At 37.3% G+C, this 21,230-nt stretch overlaps 1 long non-coding RNA gene across 1 annotated transcript in view; it reads left to right on the top strand.

Annotated features, from left to right (window-relative positions):
* Nucleotides 1-9,907: 9,907 nt before the first annotated feature.
* LOC114639237 overlaps nucleotides 9,908-21,230 on the top strand; it is a 47,755-nt gene continuing 36,432 nt past the window's right edge. The window contains exon 1 of the long non-coding RNA XR_003713981.1: nucleotides 9,908-9,971. This is a non-coding gene — a long non-coding RNA (uncharacterized LOC114639237). The remainder of the gene's footprint in view (nucleotides 9,972-21,230) is intronic.

The following is a 21,230-nucleotide window of genomic DNA, read 5'->3' as shown; positions in this document are numbered from 1 at the left end:
CCAGCTTGGTTTTTGGGACCATTTGCTTGGAAAGTTGTTTTCCAACCTTTTATTCTGAGGTAGTGTCTGGCATTGTCACTGAGGTACATTTCCTGTATGCAGCAAAATTTTGAGTCCTGTTTACCTACCCAGTCTGTTAGTCTATGTCTTTATATTGGAGAATTGACTCCATTGATATTGAGATATTATGGAAAAGGTGATTGTCCATTCATGTTATTTTTGTTATTAGAGGTGGAGTTATGTTTATGTGGCTATCTTCTTTTGGGTTTGTTGGAAGATTACTTTCTTGCTTTTTCTGGGGCATAATTTCCCTCCTTGTTTTGGTGATTTCCCTCAATTATCCTTTGTAGGGCTGGATTTGTGGAAAGATATTGTGTAAATTCGGTTTTGTCATGGAATATCTTGGTTTCTCAATCTATGGTAATTGAGAGTTTTGCTGGATACAGTAGCCTGGGATGGCATTTGTGTTCTCTTAGGGTCTGAATGGCATCTGTCCAGGATCTTCTGGCTTTTACAGTCTCTGTTGAGAAGTCTGGTGTAATTCTGATAGGTCTGCCTTTATGTTACTTGACCTTTTCCTCCTAATGCTTTTAATATTCTTTCTTTGTTTTGTGCATTGGGTGTTTTGATTATTATGTGAGGGGGGATTTCTTTTCTGATCTAGCCTATTTGGAATTCTGTAGGCTTCTTGTATGTTCATAGGCATCTCTTTCTTTAGCTTAGAGATGCCTTTATTCTATAATTTTGTTGAAGATATTTACTGGCCATTTAAGTTGGGAATCTTCACTTTTTTTTCTATACATATTATCCTAATGTTTGGTCTTCTCATTGTGTTCTGGATTTCTTGGATGTTTTGGGTTAGGACCTTTTGCATTATGTATTTTATTTGACAGTTGTATCAATGTTTTCTGTGGTATCTTCTGAACTGGAGACGATTCTCTCTTCTATCTCTTGTATTCTGTTGGTGATGCTTGCATACATGACTACTGATCTCTTTCCTAGGTTTTCTATCTCCTGGGTAGTCTCCCTTTGAGATTTCTTTATTGTTTCTACTTCCAGTTTTATGCCCTGAATCATTTTGTTCAATTTCTTCACCTGTTTGGTTGTATTTTCTTGTAATTCTTTAAGAGATTTTTGTGTTTCTTCTTTAAGTGTTTCTACCTTCTTACATGTGTTCTCCTGTATTTCTTTGAGGGAGTTATTTGTGTCCTTCTTAAAGTCTTCTATCATCATCATGAGAAGTCATTTTAAATCTGAATCTTGCTTTTTCTTGTGTCATGGAGGTATTCAGGACTTGCTATGGTTGGAGAACTAGGTTCTGATAATACCAAGCAACCTTTGTTTCTGTTGCTTATGTTCTTGCACTTGCCTTTCAACATCTGGTTATTTCTAGTGCTTCCTTTACTCACTGTCTCTGACTGGAGCCTGTCTGTCCTGTTATCTTGGTTGTGTCAGAACTCCTCAGAGTCTAGCTGTCTCTGTGATCCTGAGATCCTGAGATCCTGGGTGTGATAATTCCTGAGATCCTGTGATTCTATTATCCTATGTTCCTGGGGATTTTAAAACTCCTGGGAGTCCAGCCTCCTCTAGGGTTTCAGGGATTAGGTGCAGAGCTGATGCCCTAGGACTGCTTCAGGAGCAGTCACAGACCAGAAGGCCCCTTTAGTCAATTTTGATTGTGCCTTTTCACTAAACTGTACTACAGCTATGACAACACATTGTTGATATTTTGTAAAAATAAACATATCTACTGTTATAGCCCCTACTTCACTCCACATACTTGCTCCTCATCGATAGTAACTAGCAGACTAAAATAAAAGGAGTAATCTTTCTGTGGTGGCCTAGAATTTTGTGTCTGAGGATAATAGACCAGCATGGGGAGGAACAAAATTGGAATTTTCAAGGACAGAATATACAAAAGGAATAATTTTTGAAGAGGAGAGTATTAGCAAAGATCTTTGAGTAAAACCAAAGAGACAAATTTAGGAATGCTGTCTTGATCAAAATCACAGACAGTTGGGAAAGAGGTGTGATACAGGGAACAGCGGGACATAGTCAATCTTAAGGCCTGTTTGCATCATCATGTCCAATATTTTAATATAGCATGCTGTTAAGCTTTGATATGATCCATAGGGAAGCTAATGAAAAGTAAGTTCCATAAAGAGTCTTGTAGTGTTTGTTCATTTACAGCCCCACAAATCTGACTTTATATAAGCTAAATTCCATACAACTCGTTGTTTGGACAACTTTCCAGTAGCCTAACTTTGGGGATGTGTGTGTGTGTGTGAGAGAGAGAGAGAGAGATAGAGAGAGAAAGAGAGAGAGAGAGAGAGAGAGAGAGAGAGAGAGAGAGAGAGAGAGAGAGAGAGACTGTGCTAGAAACAGTCTTTCCTGTGCTAGACAAGCAGGAACACTGAATTTTAGTTAATTTTCTGGTTCCATTTGTCTATGAAATCCCAGGGCCTCAGTAGCCCTGCCATATAGAATAGGGATTGGGGAGAGACAAATATGTAGCATATAAATCAACTGTGAGTTCTAACACAGAAAAAATAGTCTGTGGACTTGGGAATGTGATTTGTTTAACCTGAAAAAAGTAAATGCATCACAGACTGAGCAATATACTTGTGTTAAACTTCTGAGAGTCTAAACCAACGGTAGCTGGGTGTACTAGTACACACCTGTTATCCTAGATTCTATTTGTCAGTTAGAAAGAGAATTGCAAATTTAAGGGCAGCTTGGATAAGTTAGTGAAACTCTGTCTCAAAATAAAATTTCTAAAAAGGGCTAAGAACGCAGCCTAGGGCTAAAATCCTCCTGTGGTATTCAAGAGGATCCTGTGAATGTAAACCCTCACAGTACAAAACAAAATGAAAACCAACCACAGTAAAATCCTTTGCTTCGCTGTTTTTGTCAAATATAAAAGGTGTTGAAGACAACTATCTAGCATTTACAGAAATGGAAGGAAGTAAGCTGAATTGAGAGGAACCCGTATGCTTGTCAGCTGCTGCAGGTGCAACAGCTGACATATTGGTATTAGTCCAGAAGTCCTCTGTGTTCCAGGGACACTGATGGAGCTGATAGACTTCTAGTGATGCACACACCACCAACAAGCCAGAGCCCTTTTGTCCTTTGTCAAAATCCTACATGGCTCATTTGTTGAGAACTGTAGTAAGATTGAGTACCTCTTCTGAATGGTTCATCCTGTGGGTTCCACCAGTATGGGACAAAAGATGTAAGGGGTGCCAGTGGACGTTAAAATACTCATTTTAAAAATAGGCCTTCATTATTTTTTTAAAAAAAATATTAATTATAAACTACTGCAGACAGACCTCACATTTCTGAATAATTAAACAAATGAGGGAATAAGAAAGTAGTTGCTGAGTGCTGGTGGGTTCATTTGCATGTTGTCCCATGCCCAAATTGTAATACTGCAACATCACAATTTTCAGCCAAATTACAAGCTCAACAAATTAACATAATTTGTTAATTTCCTTTTTAATTGCACTACAAACAGTAGCATTTCCATCTTTTAGCTTTTTTGACATACATGTTTCTTCAAAGCAGAAAGACTTCAGTACAGCTAGATCTATGTCTTTAACAAGTAAAGCTTGTTTTCAGATTCCTTTCCTTGCCAACTAAGATTTATACATTAATTATTCAATGGATATATCTTAAACATTTTAGTTAAAATACACAGGGCTGGGCAGGATTTGTTTAACCCATAGTGCACATTCATTTGCCTATAAAGAATAAATACTGAGAACTGTAAATGGGTAAACTTAATCTTCCCATGCAGGGAGGTCAAATGAACTCACGCTGAACATATCAAAGGGAGGGGACTAATTGTTATTGAGATTCAGGTAAGTAATTTCTTAGACATTTTTAGCTGTCATGCTGTGGAATAATTGTTAACTCACCAAGAAGGAATTGCAAAGCAGAACCTACTTATCCATCCCCAAAAGGCTAAATAGCTTTTTTTTTCGTCCTACAGTTTGCAGTAACTCTCTAATCATTAAATGAAACGTTTTAAGAATTGCTTCGCCAATAATAGTATTTGCCTGAAACCCTGAAGAATGCCCAAAGTGAGGATTCAGTGTGCTGGTGTGATTTGAGACAGTTCATACTGATGGAGTGCACAGCTTTGTAGCATTTTATTTAAAGTTTCATTTAATCTAATATTACATCTGGCTAATGTAACCATCTCTATCTAGCCCCATTAATGACTACATAAAGTTTTAAAACACCATTTCATGCATACCAAGTGCTTTGCTTGGGTATAATCTTATATCATGTCTTATTGTACTACTTTATTAGTATCATTTAAATATGACTAGCCACAACAGCAAATATTCACAGCATATCACTGAAACCAAGGTTGTTAGTACCACAGCATTGTGAAGAAATTCTTCTCGCTTTTAGTGATTCATTTTTCAACCTTCCTTTTTCTGACCCTTTAATACAATTCCTCATGTTGTGGTGACCCCAACTATGAAGTTATTTTTATTGCTGCTTCATAACTGTAATTTTGGTACTGTTATGCATTTTAATGTAAATATCTGATATACAGGATATTGATATGTGACTTCCCAAGTGGTCACAACCCAGAGAACCACTGATTTAGTATTTTCTTGTCTAGGAATGTCCATAAAATTCTGATTCCAAGAGGTTCCCCTTTCTTTCTTCTAGTATTCTTGATAGCTATACCCATTCATTTGCTCCACAGTATATATCACAATTTAAAACCACACCTATACCTTATTCTTGTCTCCACATTTAGACTATAAGCTATGTCAAGGAAAAAACTATGTTTAATTTGTACTTACTACTTTTCCATTTTTAATTTAGATTACAAAATGTCAAATTTTATCTGTATGTATTTATGTAATACAAAGTGATGTTATGATTTAAAAATACTAATGGAATAGAGAAATAAACTATTTGACACATCTACCTCTTAAAAAGTTCACCTATGTTTCCTTTAATCTAGCAAAATAAAAAGGGACTCTAAAAATTTTGCCAAGGGAGAGAAACACTAAATACTGTTATGAGTAAAGGAGGCAAGGAGGTAGAGTTGTTAAAAGATTGGATCTGTCCCTATATGCTGAAGATTTCCAAATTAATATCATGGCTGCATTTTATCTTGTCTGATCCTATGAGATTTATGTAGGTATACTAAAACACTTGGTTGACAGTTGTACCCTAAAATATCCACAGACATCTCAGTATTCAAATTTATAACTTACCTTGCCTCTCAAATATCTTTGCTTCTAAGACTAACAGCTTGGGTAATAACACCAATGTACATGACCTCATTCAAAGAAAAGAATTAGCATTATGTCTTTACTCTCTGATTGCTCTAAAGATACATCGTGACCAAAGCAACCTATAGAAGAAAGCGTTTAATTAGGAGCTTGATTACAATTTCAGAAGGTGAGTCCATGACCATTATCGTAGAAAGTGTGGCAATAGGTAGACAAGTAGTCATGGTGTTAGCTGGAGCAGGAGCTGAGAGCTTATGTCTCATCTTCAAGCAACATGCAATGAGAGAGAGCTAAACAGGAGTGGCATGGGCCTTTTAAACTCCTCCAAGAAGGCCACACATCCTAATACCTCCTAAATAGTTCTACCAACTGGGAATCAAACATTCAAATATATGAGCCTGTGGGGGAGGCATTCTCATTCAAGATACCATAGTGTTTGTGTGTGTGTGTGTGTGTGTGTGTGTGTGTATTTCTCTGTCTTTGTCTCTCTGACTCTGAATCTGTATTTGTTTCTGTCTCTCTATCTCTGTCTCTCTGTCTGTCTGTCTGTCTGTCTGTCTCTCTCTCTCTCTCATACACACACACACATGCACGCAAGTACAACCCCAGAACAAAACAAAGCCTGATCACATGGTGCTGCCAGTGTATCCTTCTAAATGACACTTGGATATGTCCTTTTCTTTCTGCCTTCATTGAGAGGACCTGCATTCAGACACTCATAGTAACTTATCTATCTAGACTACTTTGAGTGCTTCATCTTTGCTTCCTTGTTCTCATTCTGTAAAGACCACATCCTTCTCATAAATATGGAAATACCATTCTTTTCCTTAGTCCAGAAATCAATAAGGGCTGGCACTCTGCAGAAATAGCTGGCACCTTATTGAGTAAGAGAGATTCAAAGATTGCAGACATATGATTTCTCCAAGATTGATTTCTTTTTTGTTTTCCTACTGCAAATTCAACAGAATATTATTAAAATGTTTGAGCTTCTGAACAAAAGCACAGAATTACGCCAGCAGGAACAATGGGAAGGTTGTGTTTCATTTTCCTTGACTGTCTGAGGTTGACAGAAGGGAAGGAACTTATTTAACATCAGATTGAATTACTGTAGACCCACATCTCAGATCCTGTTCTCTGTATTACAGAAACTATTGTGAAGCTTCATTTAGATACAGCATTTAAACATTTTGCAGCACTGTAACCCATTTTCTAGACTGCTGTGGCATGATTTCTTTCCTTTCACCTGATTTTTCTGTTTTGCTTTGTATTTCTTGCACCTGCATGCTAACCAATGAGATTAGGAAGAAAATCTGATTTTAATAAAGGGATATTTGATTGTGTGCTGATTTTCAAGTGAGGCTTTTGGGAGTACCAGAGGTTTTTTTTTTGTTTTGGTTTTTGTTTTTTTTTTGGCAATGCTTAGGGGATCACTTGTGTGTTTCAGTCATTGTAAAGTCCCAAGTGAGAAAGACTCTGAATGCCAGGCCCTGTTTTAACAAGATAGCTATGCTCTTGTGGAGTACGTGGGCCCACAATGCTGATGGATTTAAAATAATATTATATTGTAATTTTTTTGAGAACTACTGTGCTTCAGGAATGAATTTACTAATTGCTCTTGAATTGACTATTCCAATTAAACAATAATTCTATGGTTTTGTGTTTATATTTGTTTGTATCCTCTTCATAATGATAATGATAAAAATGATAAGAAAAGAAGATCCAGGCTGTCATTTAAATATGGTAATTAGAATACAGATTGTCTATAATTAGCTAGTGGTATAACAAATAGTGTCTAAGGCTGAAATTTTATAGATTTTTTTGCTTATGTATTAGTGTAGGTAGGTCAAGTCCACATAAAGGGTTCTATCCTTTTATGGACAAGGAATATAAGACATAGATTTGCAGAAGGTATATTGTCACTAGGGATATAGATTTCCTGTTTAGTTGATTTGAATTCTAAATCATTTGGTCTTGATGCTGTTGGTGCATGGGATGGAGTGCTTGATTTCTGAGGGCAGGATACCAGAATCTTAAAACGGCACATAGAAATCCATATAAAACAGCAGATTATATTGAAAAGTGACAATATATATCACTGTGACATTTCCCAGAGGGCAGTCTTCCAGTTTCAGACATGGAGAGAAATAATAGGGACTTGGAAGCAAGGAAAGTGGTACTTCTCACTTGACTGTTTTTTCTATGGTGCCTAGAAATGGCTGACATAACTTATGATGTCATTCTTTAGCATGAAAAAATATAAGATCTCCCATAAATTTGTTGACCTGAGACAAGATGTAAAATATTAAACAACTAAAACCTCCTCACCTTTTCAAATTCCTGGTTGTGCTCTTTACTCTAATGGACTTCTATATCTTTCTGTATACATCAGTCTTGTTCCTTAAAGTGTGGAACCCAGCCTAGAATATGAACATTATTTGAAAGATTATTAGAACTGCAAACTCCCAGGCTACATTCTAGGGCTGCTGAACCAGGGTTTGGATTCTAATAAGGCGGTAGGCATTCACATACTCTCATTAAAGTATAAAAACCACAACTTGAATCTGTATATTGAAGCTCTGTCATCATTAGCTAGAAGGGCAACAGCTGCCTTGAAAACATCTTCAGGCTTAGGAGACAGAACAAGGGAAAATCACTCAGGTCTGAATGCAAGTGTGGGTGACCCAGGAAGGCCCTTTTCAGTCCTGATTATTTAGGAGTTGCCTAGAAGTGGGAAGTATGAATTTTGGGTCAGCAATTTGTATTGACCCTGGAGACTCCTTGCTTTGTGTGGAGCCATGTGGTTGGAGCAGGGCCATAGAAAACCTTATTAATTTTGAAGCCATAGGAAGGGACTTGGATGTCTAAGTCTATGGGTGACACAATTGAGAGGTACCCTAAATATTCAAGGCAATGTTTGGTTGGGTGAAAGATATTCTAACTCTTCTCAGGAGTGTGATGGAAATTGTGGTAGTGGGACCATTAACATTTTAGAAGGAAACCAGAGTGAAACATGTGTTTACTTATCTGTAAAAGCAATACTATAAACTTTTTTAAGGCTTAATAATGTTTCAATTGAAACACCTTCTAGCCTCTATCAGCAAACAGCAAACAAGTGGATGTGGATGTGAGAATTCTTTGAACAACATTCTACAAAACCAGGATACAAGTTTCCTTGATGAACTAAAATTACTATCTGATGTGCTTTGGGTAACACATGGTGACTGTTGGAAGAACCAAATTTGTAATTCTGTGTCTGTTGCCATCACCTGGTTGATACTGTAGTTGCCCAAAAGCAATCCTGAAAATAAACCCAATAGATTTCCATCTTTGAGCTTATATCCCAGCTTCATCATCTGTAAACAGGAAACAGACCTGAAAGTTCTTTCTCTGCCTACCTCACTACCCCTAGTAGTGAGATATCTCTCTTTCATTAGATTCCTCTCTAATGAAATAGTGAATAAAAATGTTTTTAAAGGTGTTTTATTCATGTATTTGTGGTGTATGTGCACACACGAGTGCATGTATGTGTTTGTGTGTTGGTATTTGCATATGAGTGTGGCCAGAAAACATTGGATCTTCTGGAGGAAGACTTTCAGGGAGCTATGAACTGCCCAATGTGGGCTCTGAGAACCTAACTCAGAACCTCTGGAAGAGCAACAAGCACTCTCAACTGCTGAGCCATCTCTCCAGTCCCGCAAAAGTGATTTTATAAGTGACAATTGAAGCACACATGAGGAAAGAGCCACCCCACTGTTTGTTGTTTTCTCGTGAGTGTGTGTTCACCTGTGCTTTTGTTTTAGTTTGTGCCTGCCCTCCCCTCAGCTTTGCAGCTTTCATGATTAACCAATGATTTGTGGAAAGCCAGCTCTGCCACTCCCTGCTCCCTATACCCCTGACACCTTCCAGCCTCTTCCATGCAGACACACTGCTGTGATTTCATTTTTCAGTTCCACAAGTAAGGGGGAGATGTGGGATTTTATATTAGGAAACATTTCTGAAGAGGCAAATAATTTCCTTTGGAAAGAGATTTCTTTTCTCTTCCAAAAATTCATATCTGTTGGTTAAAATTGATGTGACTTTATTTTTTTGGCTAGAACTCTGCAGTATTCCACTGAGCCGTAATTATTCCTTTGGTGATGCAGGAGTTTACTGAGAGATAGGAACTAAATCTAAGAGAGTGAATCCATCTGGTACATAAGCTGAAGCTTTCTCTAAGGCCACTGACACTGAAATGTTAATGCTAGATTTTTATCTTCTGGTATCACTTAGATATTGATATAATGTGAGCTCAAGCCCTGGGTCACTGAACCAAAGGCTGAATTCCATTTCCTTACACGGCATTGGATACCCCACACAGTGGATTCATGGCTTCTTTGTCAGAGCAAGATGGTAAGATAGGCCTTGCTTTCTAATCCTGTCATCTAATTTTTAGATCCCAAATGATCAGAAAAAATCAGCAGCTAGAAGACCCAGGGCCTCCCAATACCTGTAGTATCTGGAACTATGTTGGCAAGATAACTGAGTCCTCCTGTCACCCACTAGGTTAGTAACACTAGATTAGTCTGAAACCCCCAGTGGTAAATGATCTTGAAAATCATTTTCCTAGGAGACTCACTTTGAAACCTTCGTTTTTACATTATGGTGAAGCTATGGATCCCACTGGAATGCTATCCTGTTTGGTTGGAGCTCTGGAATTTATCCTAACCTATGGTAAGCCTTCCCTGCAATAGTAAACTCATTGTCTCTAACTGGATGTAAGTTCCTTTTCACAAACACAGGTTGGCAGAGCTGTTGCCATTAGAGCACTGGATGTCCATCATTTTGTGGGGTCCAGGTAGGGAGTTGTACTCCATGACATCTGTAGGATGAAACCATTTCTTCTTGTGCTGGTCAGATAGTGCTATTAACAGTGTGTGCCCAGTGCAGAGTCATCCTGAATCTTAAGATGACATGAAAAACTACCTATAAAATGAAGTCTCTCTCAGAGGAAGGCACAGTCTGTAAAATAACTGTTTTGCATGATATGGCATAACTTATGTCAGGGCACAGCTTGATCTCAACAATATCTTACTTTTCACTTGAGACTGAGTCCAAGTCCCTGCCTATGCCTGCCTGGAAGAATCCAGCAAAGAAAACACAAGGGGATTTACTGCTCTCCGATGAAATAAAATGCTCTGAGCTACCAAACAGCTGACTCTTCAGATTTATTAACAAAATCTGGCTGATTTTAGCTTTTTGACATTTTTTCCCTTTTGCTTTGTAGTCCAGTGTGAAAGAGATTCTCCAGGGCAAATTGTCAATGGGAGGAATTTAGAGCAGCCATTTGTCATCTGTACATGGCTGAGGAAAAGTCAATAAAAGGATTACTAACATTTTCTAAAAATAAGCTATTGAGGAGGGCCATTGATTATTTTCCAAATATCTTCCACCTTTATCAAAGGATATTATTCTCACCAAAGAGGAATCACAATTGTTATATATTTTAAACTAACTTCCCTCACTGGTTTTCTTAGCATTCAATGTGCAAAGTCCCTCTTTGGAGTCACAATGTTACATCTCATCCTTGTCTCGTGCCTTTGCCCCTCTGGAAAAGCACTTGAATTTTCACTGCTTTTGTGAGCTTTCATCCAGATGGCTTCAAGGCCTTTGGACAAACATGAACATACAAATCACAGTTGTTGGTAGCTGCTTGTTCCTTTTCCCACACTGTAGTACCCCTCTATCCCACTGTTTCCCATATAGAATTGGAGATGTCATGGTTTTCCTTTCTTGAGTATAGACTTTGCGGTAAACAAGGTACCCAAAGCTACATATTATTGGATGTTGTCATTTAAACCTATGTAGGAATCTGCTTTGTACTATATCTAGATTATATGTAGCATACTTTGTTTTATATTATTTTTGTTTTGTTTTATATTCTTAATGACATCTATATTATTAAGCTCCCCATATTCAGTGCCTAGGGGGTCTAAGAGTACTATAGCATGAATGCTGTATATGTGTTTGCCCTTTTAATTGCTAATAGACCATCTTTCCATGTAGTTTCCCACTTTTTGGTTGGTGGCTGAAGGTTTCTTTAGTTTCCTTTATATCTGCTTCAGTTTAGCAGCCAATATCATGGACACATTAGTTACAAAGAGTTGGCTACATTCTGCCACATTCTGATTTCTCCTGAGAGAAACAGAATCCCCTCCATTACCTGCCTTAAGCTTAGAACATGTGAAGGGTCAAGAATCACATATTGTATTTTGTTTCAGATTTGGAAAATTTCCTCAAGGCTTATTGCTACATTAAGGAAATGCTTTGAAAAATGGAGTTTTCCTCTTAAAAAAAAATGAGATCTAAGATCAGCATTGTTTGGTTGAGTTTTGTTGTGCCTTGCCTTTCGTATTTTATCTCATATAGTGCTGAACAAGACTTGCATTGGCAATTTCAAATAATTATTTTGATATTTTTCTGTTATATTTTAATCACATCATTTACTACCTGTCTTTCTTTTCTCCAAACTTCCCATGCACCAATCTTCTTGTTCTCTTTCAAATGTATGTATGACCTTTTTTTTTTCTTAAATTGTTACATTTTGGAAATACCATGTGGAACATTATGTTTTCTAGTTACTTTTCTTCCTTTTGCTGAGATAAACGGCATGACCAAAAGCAAGATGAGAAAAAAAAGAGTTGATTTCATCTTATACTTCCAGGTACAAATCCACTATTGAAGAACATCGACTCAAGCAGGAGCAGAGGCAGGAACCATGGATCTGCTCTCTGATTCATGTTTAGTAAGCTTCCTTCCTTCCTTCCTTCCTTCCTTCCTTCCTTCCTTCCTTCCTTGCTTCCTTCCTTCCTTCCTTCTTTCCTTCCTTCCTTCCTTCCTTTTTCTTTCCTCTTAAAAATTAATTTACTTATTTACATCCCAATCACACCTCTCCCTCATCCCTCCTCTCCTCCCAGTCCCACCCTTATAAATCTCTCCCTCTATGACCCCCTTTCTCCTCAGAGAAGGGGAAGCGCACTTTGATTACTACCCTGCCTTGGAGCATCCAGTCCCAGAAGGACTAAACATACCCTCTTCATTGAAACCCAACCAGGCAGTCCAGCTAGAGGAAGGAGATCCAATGCCAGGCAACAGTCAGAGACATCTCCCATTCCAATAATTAGGGGACCCACATAAAGATGAAGCTGCACATCTGCTATAAATATGCAGGGCAGGGGCTAGATCAGCCCATACATGCTCTCTGGTTGGTGATTCAGTCTCTGTGAGCCCCCATGGGTTAGTTGACTCTGTAGATCTTCTTGTTGTGTTCTTGACCCCTCTGGCTTGTTCTCTTCTATCTTCTACTCATCCTGAAAATTCCCTGAACTCCACTTGATGTTTGGCTGAGGGACTCTGCATTTGTTTCCATCTGCTGCTTGATGAAGTCTCTCAGGAGACAGTTATGCTAGGTTCCTGTCTGCAAGTATAGCAGAGTATCATTAACAGTGTCAGGTGTTGGCTCTCTCCCATGCAATGTGTCTCAAGTCGAGCCACGTATTGGTTGGCCATTTCCCTCAATTTCTACTCCATTTTTATCCTGCATGTCTTATAAGTAGGACAAATTTTGATTTGAAGATTATATAGGTGGTTTGATGTCTCCCTCCCTCCACTGGAAGTCCTGCCTGGTTACAGGAGGTGGCCACTTCAGTCTTCATATTCCCCGCTGATAGGATTCTCAGCTAGGATCACCTCCATAAACTCTCAGAACTTCCCCCATCCCAGATCCCTCATCAATTGCCATTCTCACTCTCAGCCTTCTCCTATACCCCCTCTCCCCACACCTGATCCCTATCCTTTCCCAGCCTTTTTATCTCCTCTCCTACCCAGTTCCCTCTCTCTATCCACCTCTGATGACTATTTTGTTTCCCCTTCTCAGGGAGATTCACTAATCCTCCCTTGAGCCCTCCTTACTACTTAGCTTCTTTGGGTCTCTGGATTGTAGGATGGTTGTTTTGCATGTTATGCCTAATATCCACTTATAAGTGAGTACATACCGTGCATGTTCTGTTGTGTCTGGGATAACTCACTCAGGATGATATTTTCTGCTTCTATCCATTTGTCTGTAAGCTGGGTTCTGAGGTAGAACTATTCCTAGTTTTCTGAGAACCCCCAAATTGATTTCAAAAGTGATTGTACAAGTTTGCACTCCCACCAGCAATGGACGAGTGTTCCCCTTGCTCCACATTCTACCCAGTATGTGGTATCAGTTAAGTTTTTAATCTTAGACATTCTGATGGAGATAAGATGGAATCTCAGAGTCGTTTTCCCTTGTGACTAAGGATGCGGAACATTTCTTTAAGTGCTTCTTGGCCATTTGAGATTCTTCTGTTGGGAATTCTCTGTTTGGAATTCTCTGTTTAGCTCTGAACCTCATTTTTAGTTGGGTTATTTTGGTTGTTGGTGTCTAATTTCTTGAGTTCTTTATATAGTTTTGCATATTAACTCTCTGTCAAATATAGGGTTGGTGAAGATCTCTTCCCATTCTATAGGCTGTGATTTTGTCCTATTGATGGTGTCCTTAGTTTTTCAAAAGCGTTTCAGTTTCATGAGGTCCCATTTATTAATGGTTGATCTTGGTGCTTGAGCTATTGGTGTTCTGTTCAGGAATTTGTCTCCCGTGCCAATATATCCAGGGCATTTCACCACTTTCTTGTCTATTACATTTAGTGTGTCCAGTTTTATGTTGAGATCTTTGATAGACTTGAACTTTAGATTTTTTTCAGGGTGATAAATATAGGTCTATTTGCATTCTTTTACATGGAGACATCCAGTTAGACAAACACCATTTATTGAAGATGCTTTCTTTTTCTCCATTATATAGTTTTGGCTTCCTTGTCAAAAATCAAGTGTCCCTAGGTCTGTGGATTTCTGGGTCTTTGATTATCTTCCATTGATCAACTTTTCAATTTTTATGCCCCATGCTCACTTGTGTAGAGATGATGCCACTGAAAGAGAGTTGAACCTTTCTTTTTCAATTGGCAACAAATAAAATGCCTTCTTTATCAATTGACAAGCAAGACACAATTGTGGGTCTGTGTATTAATTCTCATCTACTGCAAGTGGAAACTTCCCTGATGACGGTTGAATTATGCACTGATCTATGGGTATAGCAATAAAATATATTGCATGAAAAAAATAATTAAAAAATCATGGAAAAAATGCCCCAAATACATTTCCACAGGTTAATCTGATCTAGGCATTTTTTAGTTGACTTTCTCTTTTCCCATGTTCCTTAGTTTGTGTCAAGTTGACAATCAAAACCAACCAATACAGTATGATTCATTTGGAACATTAAAGCTGAGTAGAAAGTTCTTAGTTAAGACTCTGACATGAAAATTTTGAGAACAGTTAAATATATGATTGGTTTGGTGGACTGGAAGTAATGTTGGCAGGAAGAAACTAGCCATGGGCCTGGAAGAGTAGAAATGGGAAAGAAAACTAGTAAGACTAAAAGAGTGCTATTTAACCCAAAAGTATAGTGTGAGCCAGAGTTAGAAGATCCAGTATGGCTTCATGCCAGAGATCTTCATCAGTCTGAGATGTATGTGATCTGTCTCTATGTTAGGGAATAAAAAGAAGGCCTGCTTTTGAATATAGGATTGAGTGTGGAAAAGGGGAACAGTGCTAGATTGATTTGTAATATTGTCTTGAAATATGTGATATTGCAGAATGTACAACAATCCAAGTATGAACACCTCACTGCCAATTCAGGACTAATTTCATTTATTAATGAGATTTCACTTAATAACTAGCCATAATAAAATGATGACTAGGCTTATATGAACAGACAAAGTTCAAACCAGTTAGAAATATGTTTGGCACAATAAGAGCTATTGATTGTACTATACTGTAAACCCAGTAGTTTCTACTCCCAATATTCCACACAGACATGGTGCAATGATTATAACAAAAGCATGATTGGATTGATATACTAATCCACAATGAAGTATTAATTCATTCCTTCAACAATGTGCAGAAAAACTCCCTAAGGAAGAGAAAGTTCTGGGAGAGGCTATCAGTGAACAGATACCCTATTGTGAGAAATCTCTTTGGTGCATTCACAGGCCTAAGAAAAATGTTTACTAGTATATAAAGTGATTTTTAAAAATGTCATACTGAATTTCTCCTAGCCAATTGGTTCTAAGTGTCAACTAATTACGTTTTATACATTCACCCATCTGCACACTGTTTTTATGAATCCTATATTTTTAGATTTTGATTCTAGAAATAAAAGTCCCACATAATGCCTGGAGTAAGTGCTTAATTTAGAGAAAGCCCTCTCAAGTGTTGGATGATAATTTTGTTCCTCTAATAAAAAAAAGAAAAAAATGTACATGGTTTTCTCCCCACTGTGAATCTTAAACATTGGTTAAAAAAAAATCATTCCAACTCTGTTGCTATCTTGTTTTCTATACTCTGTCTTCTCTGGAGTATGAAAATATAGAGTAGTTTAATCATTTTGTCACTTTAATAGTACAAATAATATTTTAAATTAAAACTTTAAAAGCAAATGCAATCAGGCCAACATTTCTTTCTTCCAGTTCTCTTCTTGTTTAATAATTACTTTTTTTCCTTATCATACAGAATCTTACTCTGTAGCTCAGGCTGGCCTCTAATTTCACTCTTCCAAATTCAGTACCACAAAGTACGGGTTTAACATCGGTATACACCTATACCAGTTTAATTTGGTTTTTTAAATAAACATTATCCAATTATCTACCCCCTCACTGTGTGTGTGCGTGCGTGCGTGCGTGCGTGCGTGCGTGCGTGCGTGCGTGCGTGCGTGCGTGCGTGTGTGTGTGTGTGTGTGTGTATTTTCATGTGATTTGTGGAGGCCAGAAGATGTTGGATCCCTCAGGCTGAAGTGAAAACATTTGTGGAATGCCCAGAATGCTACTTGGGTACTGGGACCTAAACTCCTGTCTCCAAAACTGAGCAGTAAACACTCTTATCCATTGAGCAATATCTCCAACCTTGATCATGGAAAGTTCTGATTGATCCTTCACATTAGGTAGATTTGTGAAAGAATTTGGACGACAATTACTTTCATTATTTTTTTCTGTTACTAATCTAATATGGTATTAGTATGATATTAAGGAGACTGATATTGCATTTTGTCGAGAACCTGGCTGATTTTTTTCTAATTAGTAAATGAACTTTTAAGATTTTTTATTTTTATTTTATGTGTATGTGTAAATGATATGTGTGCTGCATGTGTGCCTGGTCTCTATAGAGGACAGAAGAAGCTCCTGATTTTCTTGAACTAGACTCATAGGCAGTTTTGGGTTTGAGAACCAAATTTGGATCTTTTGCAAGAGCAGCAAGTTCTCTTAATTGTTGATCCATTTCTCCAGCCTCTACTTTTAAAAATATCTAACTATCTACCTATCTATGTATCCATAATCCATCCATCTATCTTAGATTGGGTCTTTCCGTGTAGCCTTGGCTATCCTAGGTCTCACTATATTGACCAGATTCGTCTTGGAATTCACAAAATCGATTTATTTCTGCTTACCAAGTGCCATGTGAGTACTTTATTGCTCTAGTTGATTTTGTGAACCTGGGAGTGTGGGGCCAAAAAATGAGGAGGACTAAAGCCCCATGCACTAGCTGACTTTATTCAGAGCATCAGACAATTTATACTTTGAGGGTTAAAAAGAGTCACATGAACACAGTATACAATCATAAGGGCAAGCCCCACATGGCAAAACCATGTTTTTCTATAGAGGCATCTAAACAAAAACTAGCAAGTTGTAATGAATAATTTGAAGCAAACACATGCTTATCCACTACACCTGGGAAGGGCATGAAACTACAATCCAAGAACTCCATGTTATGTAGAAACAAGAGATTACAAGACTCTTGTTTACTTGGAGTTTTCTCAAAAAGTCTCAGTAAACTTACACAGCTTTGTTCATGGAGCATGTTCTGACAGTAATTTTTTTTTCAAATTAATAGACAGCATTTGTGTTGTTATAGATTTAGTGAAAGTTTAACACTGCCAAGTCAAGGAATACACTGTTTACATTTTCCTTTTTTCAATATCTTACTTTTCCCAAGATGAATAATTGCATAATTTGATGTATCAAAGAATCTTTAGCATTATTGTCTAAAAACTCTTCTATAGCAGATTATATATATATATCAGTTTATCTTTATTCTTTCTGGAGTCTTCCAGCCTCCAGTTTGCTCTCTTGGTCTAATACATAAATATCATCCAGAGACTGCACTTTGCCCCCTTCCCACTTTAGGACCTGAGTTCTTTTAATTACACATGTATCTCTCCTTCTTTTTAAAACTTGTTTTGTGAAGCATATGTTCTAATAGTTTCCTAAGTAAATCTCTGCAATGATATTGATCAGATTTTTAGTAAGTTGTACTATGGTGATAAACAGTTCCACAAGCTCAAAGGCTTATATGGCAGTGTTTCTTTCTGACCACAACCTATGTCATTTATGGGTCCTTGTAGCTCTACAAAGATCTCTTGCATTCTAGGGCCCATGTAAGTAAACGGTCTTTGTATACACAAAGAAATTTTTGCGTTGAGAAACGAGTACTGATAGAAGCAGTGATGATTCTTGGTACTTCTGTTCAGAGGTGGTCCATATTACTGTTTCTGTTTACATCTCATGGGCAAAATGAAGACCATGACCAAACCTGTTGTCAATAAGAATGAAATAGTTTTCATATTGGCAAAGAAATATGATTTATCATAGAAATTATCCAACTAGAATATATAATTTTAGCTTATTTTTTTCTGAAAACATTGCTCTATTGATTCCTAGTTTTCACCAGGTATGGGGGCTCATGCCTGTAATTACTGCACTGAGGCAGAAGGATTATTATGAATTTGAGGCCAATTTGCTATGTAGAGAGTAGTCCAGGCTCAACTACAGAGAGTCTGTCAAACAGCCCCAAACAAGTGTGATGCCAATCTGATTTCTAGTCTTCTATGTAAAAGTTTTCTTTACTCTAATACATTTTAAGGATCCTTTATGTCCTGCTCTTGATACATGTATGATGGAATGACTTGATGCAGATTGTTATGGATTTTTAAACAGATCATTTCTTAGGAGCTTTAGATGTGGAAATTAATGTAATTATTTTCAGAGACACTTTCCTATAGTTAGATAATTTTTGCTTCCCCTCCTTTTTTTTCTTAAAAATTGATCATTTGTAGGTTAGCTATGAATTGCCCATCTTTGATTCTTACATTTTTGTCTATTCATTTTCATGTTTTACTTTGGGGAATATTTTCTTTTTTTCTTTTTTTTTTAAACTTTATTTATTTATTTATTTATTATAAGTACACTGTAGCTGTCTTCAGACACCCCACAAGAGGGCATCAGATCTCATTGCAGATGGTTGTGAGCCACCATGTGGTTGCTGGGATTTGAACTCATGACCTCTGGAAGAACAGTCAGTGCTCTTAACCACTGAGCCATCTCACCAGCCCATGGGGAATATTTTCTTGTTTCAGTCTTTCTTTCTGTATTTTTGCAGTTTGCTTGTCACATTTTCAGTGCTCATTAATTTCCCAGTTTTCTGCCTTTTCCATAGTACTTTGTTCATCCATATGGCTATAAATTTTCTCTCATATCTTTGAAAGTATTAATTATAGTTTTATTTGGAATTTTCTTCTGTTATGTATGGCTTCCATTTCCCAATTTGCTTGTTTTGGCTTCTGTCATCTTAAAGACTTCGTCTAAATGTCTCATAATCCCCAGAAGAATTTTTCATAGTTAAAAAAGGAAGTTAAAAAGTGAATTGCAAGTAAGGGATGTGAAAGCAGAGTTTGTCACCTAGTGAACTTTACTATGGAGTCACTAGTCATAAGTAACTTTTTGTTGGAGGAAATCCAAATGTTAGTAAATTGATGAGTTTCTTCTGTTTACTGTCACTTTTTCGAGAGTATATAGAATCTCCTATGTTGCCTGAATATATCTGGGTAAAACTGGCTTGAGATCTGCCATTCTGTATGTAGATTTTCACTAAATCTCTCTATTTTCTGTCACTTCTTTGTCTTCTGTCAAAACTGATGTTCCTAGTGTATTTTGATTAGAATTGTCATCTAATACATCTCTTGTGTCCTAAGAACAATGGTGGCAAATGAAATAATTTACCAAGCCAGTGATAGTTTGCAGAATATATTTGATCAAATTACAAGCAAACCAATCAACATTATTTCTATTCTTGCCCAATATAGTAATTTATGACATTTTTCTAAAGACTGGCATGTTCAAGTTCAATAGTAAGAAAGGAAAAAAATTAACCACAGATTCTCCTTATAGTTTTAAAAAAACATTCTCAATAGACTGTCATGTCTACAGTTTACTTTGCTGATTTAGAACAAGAAATATGTTTCAGGCGAAAAGTTTGGCTTGTGGAGGAATATTTGTTTCTACAGGGGAAAATATAGGGCAAACAAGAATTGTGGAAAAAACTGATGTTGGGAAAGTGTGATGACAATCCATCAGTTTGTACAAACAACAAGCCCATTTTTTCTGGCCAGCCAATTGAGGAGCAACTATTCTGTGGTCTCAAGTAGACTGCAGTGCTCATCCACTGAAAGTGGGAAGCAATGTATCAGGAGCACATTTGAGATGAAGACTGCAACAAGGATACTTTTCCAGGTTGCCAGTGGAGCTTGAAAAGCACTCTTTTCTGATGAAAGAACCTCACAAGTATCTTTTTAAAAAGAAAAGGCCATTTATATTTAGTAATAGAAAATATGAAGTAAACAATAAGCACATATCTTGGGGTAACAACAGAAAACAGGAAAGAGAAAAGGGGCCATTGGTGGGGCAAAGTGTACAAGTGAATTACTCACAAATATCTTGTTACATTACCACACACAGCAACTCCATGCAACCTTGAGTCTCATTATTGCTGTTTTTGAGCTCTTTCATTTTACATAAGCATATTTCTCTTCCCTGTGTATAAAATTCATTTTTGATACCCTGTCTGGTCTTGGTGGAAGTTTCAATGAACAGAATCCCATAACTCTTGAACAGTGTATGAGATTATTTTGTGTCCTTGTTGGCAAATTAAATTTGTTTTCTACCAATACCATATATATATATGTATATCAACTGAGATGTTTACCCAGTCTGCTGTGTCTGTCATGGATATTATTTATCAACAAAATCATTCCTGATTAGCTAGGTTGTCAGCACACTTCTTTTCAATACCACCTGTTTCCATTGCCATCATTCTGTACCTGACATTCACACCACTACAAGTCTCCAACTCCACTGCTCCTAGTTTAGATTGACTTAGGACATGAAATGGTCAAATATGGGAGATCTCAGGACTGCCATTCAGTAATTACTGTGACAAAATATAGGTAGAAGTAACTGATGAGAGCAGGGATTTATTTGGCTTATGATTGAGAAGGTATAATCCTTGTTGGTGGGGAAAGCAAGGTATAGAATATGTAGTTTTGCTATTGAACCTGGGGGACACAGCCTGTTCCCCAAGCCACACTGAGCCACCTATTCTCAATAAGTCAATTGAAAGAGCAAAATCAATAGTTGAAAGCAGAAAAAGGAAATGTATTCAATGTAGCCACATTATAAAGAAAGACAAAGAGATTAAATGGATTCCCCAAGTTCATATTTAGGGTTCTGAAGTGAGATTTCAGTTTAAAGGCACACTTAGGCAGTTCACATCAAAGCACTCTTACTCCCATTGACTCATTATTGTCTGGGTTTAAATTTCATCCTATATGGTGGTGTGACAAGTTACTGAAACTGTGTGATCTCTTTAAGGGAGGTGCCTTTTTCTTCTCCCAGCATGAGATTCCTGGAACAATTTTCATTTCTTGTTGTTCCGTTTTCAATTATCTGATAGTCAGATTGAGAGACACAAGTTTTTCTTTAGATTATTTTAATTTATGCCAGAATACTTACAGCTTCATGGTAGTGGGCAGCT

The sequence above is a fragment of the Grammomys surdaster genome, unplaced genomic scaffold, assembly GCF_004785775.1.
Source record: "Grammomys surdaster isolate TR1022 unplaced genomic scaffold, NIH_TR_1.0 125690, whole genome shotgun sequence".
Lineage (NCBI taxonomy): Eukaryota > Metazoa > Chordata > Mammalia > Rodentia > Muridae > Grammomys > Grammomys surdaster.
Note: the sequence above shows the minus strand (reverse complement) of the source record. Positions and strands in the feature narration are given on the sequence as shown.